Source organism: Macrobrachium nipponense, chromosome 18, assembly GCF_015104395.2.
Source record: "Macrobrachium nipponense isolate FS-2020 chromosome 18, ASM1510439v2, whole genome shotgun sequence".
Classification (NCBI taxonomy): domain Eukaryota; kingdom Metazoa; phylum Arthropoda; class Malacostraca; order Decapoda; family Palaemonidae; genus Macrobrachium; species Macrobrachium nipponense.
In genome coordinates this window covers 53,863,771-53,869,242 of record NC_087211.1, presented here as the reverse complement: position 1 = coordinate 53,869,242, position 5,472 = coordinate 53,863,771, and the positions used below count along the sequence as shown (strand labels likewise).

The 5,472-nt window shown below is 35.3% G+C and overlaps 1 pseudogene; it reads left to right on the top strand.

The window, feature by feature from the left end:
- The first annotated feature begins 248 nt into the window (after window positions 1-248).
- On the top strand, window positions 249-3,271 carry LOC135196760 (uncharacterized; annotated as a pseudogene).
- The last annotated feature ends 2,201 nt before the right edge of the window (window positions 3,272-5,472 follow it).

The following is a 5,472-nucleotide window of genomic DNA, read 5'->3' as shown; positions in this document are numbered from 1 at the left end:
ATTTAAATTCTTGAAAGACCAAACTGAAAATATTGATATAATGTTTAATAAAGCACAGATGAACACTGAAAAAGCTAGATAATGTCTTTCAAGACATTATCTAGTTATTCAAGTTGAATAATTTTTGGTTTTACAGGTATTATATATTGATTACTTTAAAAAGTAAATAAAATTGTTTTTAGTGCACATAAAAATGTACATTTAATAATTATGTGCATGTATTACAGGCACTACACCAGTGCAGACACATCGGCATCATATGTAAGGTACTCCAAGATGGACTGTTGATGATGACATAGATATGCAAACTGAGCATACTATAAATAAGGAATAGATAATATTAAGGATGAACTATACATGAGTAACTACATATTAAGTTACAATATTAAGGATGAACTATACAGAATTACTACATATAGTTATAATATAATGTACATATCATAATTATGTGGATGTATTACAGGCACTACACCAGTGCAGACACATCAGCATCATATGTAAGGTACTCCAAGATGGACTGTCTGATGATGACATATATACGCAAACTGAGTATACTATAAATAAGGAATAATATTAAGGATGAACCTATACATGAATTACTACATATTAAGTTACAATAGTAAGGATGAACATATACCTGAATTACTACATATAGTTATAATATTAAGGAATAATATTAAGGATGAACCTATACATGAATTACTACATATTAAAAGTTACAATATTTTTAAGGATGAACCTATACATGAATTACTACATAGTAAGTAACAATATTAAGGATGAACCTATGGATGAATTACTACATATTAAGTTACAATATATACAGTTTAATACTGGATAAAAGCTGGGTATAATACCGTACGGTACTATTTACAAGCATGTCAGCAGAAGAAGTAAAGAGCATATTCTAATTGGTCCTTGCATGCATGCACCACTATATGTATCCAACTTTTTTTTATCAAGAAACTGGATGAAAAACTGGTTTCTGTCAAAGATAGACAGTATCTAATTAATCAACTAGCTTGTCTAACACAGGCAATATATTGCATGAGGCATGGGAATGATAAGCTAATAGACTGTATTTAATGCTTTACAAACAATAATTATATCATTGTATTACAGGTATGGCACCAGCTCAGGCACATCGGCATCATGTCCTGAAGATGGACCTGTGTGATGATATATATGGCCAAGCTCATCATGCTATAAATCCATCAAAGAGAGCAATTCAGTATATGTTTGATGTGTGGCGTAAGAGGAAACTTGGTGGCCTAAATACGCCAACAATGTTTGATGCCATACAGAAGTACGCAGAGAACAACCCAGATATCATTCTGAGAATTGAGCATTCTCAAGGCAGCTTCTGCATGATTTTGATAACACCGTTTATGATGAGGGCCCACATGGCAACTTAAAGAAGCTGGGGAGGTGGTATTTGTTGATGCCACAAGCTGTGTGGACCAACTTAACACAGTCATAATCCCATTCCTGTGTGCAGGACCAGCTGGTGCAGTGCCATTAGCTTTAGTTTTCACATCTTCTCAAGATGGAGCAACTCTGACTAAAGGTTAGTATACTGTATACTGGGCTGCTTTTGTTTCTAATTCTTGGATATGTATTATACATGCATATTTACTGATGAAACTATTGGTTATGGATTGTTGTTATGAATTTTTCTTATTTTGTGCTTGACAGGTTTTGGCATGGTCAAAGAGGCACTGGGTGGGAGTGCCTTCTATGGCAGAGGGGAGCCGCAGTGTTTTATGACAGACAACTGTGGACCAGAAAGAAAGGCCTTGGCAACCACATGGCCTAAATCAAAGCTCTTCCTCTGCATATTTCACATCCTGCAACAAGTATGGCGCTGGCTCCTTGATTCCAGGCATGGCATCCATAAACTACATCGGCAAGAGCTTATGGGTATGATGAAGTCCCTTGTATATGCAAAGTCAAGGGATGAATTTGGCGAATTGTGGAAGAAAGCTGAAGCCAATTCTCTTCTAGAGAAATACCCCAAATTTAGAAGGTACGTACTTAACGTAATTTATTTATTTTCATGTTTAATTAATTTTCCTACAATATAAAGAGAGGTCACCAATTATAAGTATAGTTGAACTTATTTTTTTCCTTTTCTGAGTTTCCTTTTTTTTCTTCAGTCTGAATATACTGTTTTTTTATTTCAGTTATCTAACCACCCTGGTACAAAGGAGAGAAGAATGGGCAATCGCCTTCCGAGCTGGAGTGATTTTGCGTGGGCACCACACTAATAATTATGCAGAGTCAACAATGTCCATAATTAAGGATACAGTGCTCAATAGGTAAGGATGAATTAATTACCAAAAAATATATGGTACACGTAAGAAAAATTTTATAAAATTCATAATTTCCCCCATAAGACAAAAATATCCTTCAACAGCCAAAACTTCACTTAAAGGTGCCTAAAATTTAATTCAATTTATGGTGCAGAAAGTTGGAGCTGTAACTTCAAGGAAGCAATAGAGGCATCATAAAACATGTTTTGCTACATTTCATGTAATGTCTTCAGACCCATTATGTATTGTAATAATATTTTTACCATCATTTCAGATGCAAGGCCTACAACACTACACAGCTGATGGTCTTCATGGTGGAGATTTTTGATTGCTACATGAGGCAAAGGTTGGTGGATGTAGCATTGGGCCGACAACGGTGAAAGCCATCACTGTTGACAAGATAGCAATTGCTGCAGTTAAGTCCTTTGGTAGTGGGCTATACTCTGTGCAAAGCCAGTCTGATCAAACACAGGTATATGAAGTAGACCTCACCATCGGCATGTGCACATGCATGAAAGGGCAAGATGGGGCCATCTGCAAGCATCAGATTGCATGTGCAGACTACAGTATGACTGCAGTGCCCCAAATGTTTGTGATGACCAGTAGCAGTCGGCAGTCATTGGCAGCCCTAGCTGTTGGTCCAGAAAAAGCCCCGAAGGAAAGTTTTTTTAAAGGTTTGACTGAGGTTGAAGACAATGAAAATGAGAGCAATGGAGGAAATAGAACATTGGCAGCCCCAGCCCTAGCTGTTGGTGCAGAAAAAACTCTGAAAGAAAGTTTACTTATAGGTTTGAATGAGGTAGAAGACAATGAAGAGGAAAGCAATGGAGGAAATAGAACAAATAAAAGGGTGGAAACCAATGCAAGAGAGTTAGAAAATACCAATGAAAAATATTGCTGATGACACTAGTGACCTAACAGCTAAATCAAAACTAGTAGCCGAGGCATTAATTGAAACAACTGCGCAGTATGGTAATTCAGAAACTAGAAGTAGCGGCCCTGCCAAAAAGTTCCTTGCGGCGAATACGTTCAGTTAAAACTACAAATCAGCTGAACAACTTGCTGAATTGTGCAGGCTCATCGATGACTTTTAGTGAGGGCTGGTCTGTGGCACAGATTCCTTGCCAACCAGCTACAATAGCAAGACGATCCCCAGGAATGCCTCAGAGCGAGCAGCCCATTGGTAAAGGACGTCGACCAGCATCAGTTCTGTCATCCAACCCAAAGCGTCCCCGTAACCTTGCTCGGAATGTACAGTGCAATGTTGCAAATGCTAAGTCACATGGCAGTGGTCACTGAGGCAGAGGGCAACTGAAGTAAGTTGCTGCTAAAATGCTATGTGCTGGACTGTTCTTTATACTTTGTTCTCATCCCTCAAGTACTTCTTGTGAGTTAGTTAAAAATATATAAAAAAATCTGAACATGTACCTATTATTATGTATTTCAATGCAGTTTGTTTTACTTGACTTTCATTATTGGGAGCTCATCCCTAAAGTACTTCTTGTGTTAAAAATATGTAATGAAGAAACTTTGAATATTTACCTGTATTTTATTTCAATGCAATTTATTTGAATTTTATTATTGTATAAATATAAGTCTGAGCTCATTAATAAGTCCGTTTTAGCCTCAAAGGATCTGTACTATACAGTATGGGATATGGTAAGAAGATTAAAGCATTATTGCAAGCCTAGAGAATATGATTTTGTTTGTATATATACTTGCTACAACCTGTGCTTTGTCAGTTCCCTGAAGGAGACCTCTGTGGTTGATTGAAACGTTGGAATAAACTCATGTCCCAGGACCGAGTTCTCATTTATCCCCTTATAACCACACCTGTTCAAAAATGAACTGTCAACATTATATATATATATATATATATATATATATATATATATATATATATATATATATATATATATATATATGTGTGTGTGTGTGTGTGTATTCTAGTAAATTTATGCATCAGTTCTGCTCTAGTTCAGCTTCAGCTCAGCAAGAAGTCTTCTGTAACTCCATAAATAAATACATAAGTGTTCTGTACTCCTATAATACTAATGAAATAGTCATTTTAATTATTTTTACACAGTGAATGACAAGTACGAAGGGTTTGCTAAATATATTAAATTAATTAAATAATTAGTGTTTTCTTTGTAACAGTGAATTTAAAGCAAAAATCATGTAAGGGCTTGCTAAAAAAAATGTTGAAATCCAATTTATATTACCACTTTTTATTTATTTGTACACTATATGAAAAGTAAAAATCAAAAGTGCAAAATTTTCAATAAAAAAATATATATATATGCACACAATGAATGACAAGTACCAAACAATAAGGACATCTGAAAGTTCATCAATGGAATACACTTCAAAAAAGCAATTTTTTTTACTACAGCTCATCTATCAAGTACACCTTGAATAACAACCTTATTTTTATTGAGATTAGCTAGCTACTGACAGGGTGAGCTTGTCAATTAACTTTATATATTGGTTGCAGTAGGCTAACTTACATCACTAAAACAAACAATAACTAGGTTTCCTTAACCTTAAGAAGGGCACATTAGCTCTTGAAATAATTTAATAAATGAAGCTGATACTGTGTCCCTGTAAATAGTAGGGACAATATCAGTCCGAGCTGATTCCTGTTCATGACCTAATAATGACCAGTATATTGCTTTTATACAATGCTCAGTAATGAGCATTACTTACGAAATAGCAAATGTCCATAGAAATCCGTAGTGTAAGCCTACTCCCTCTCTCTATTTTCTCTTATAAACAGATCTGATACCATCATTTTTACCAGGATGAGTTTGTCAAGTAACTATATGTATTGGTTACAGTAGGCTAACTTACATCACCAAAACAAACAACGTAGGTTTCCTTAACCTTAAGAAGGGCGCATTAGCTCTTGAAATAATTTAATAAATGAAGCTGATACTGTGTCCCTGTAAATAGTATGGACTATATCAGTCTGAGCTGATTCCTGTTCATGACCTAATAATGACCAATATATTGCTTTTATACAATGCCCCGTAATAATGAGCATTACTACGAAATAGCAAATGTCCATAGAAATCCGTAGTGTAGCCAACTCCCTCTATTTTCTCTTATAAACAGGTCAGATAACATCATTTTTACCATCTTGTATATGTGAATAATCAAA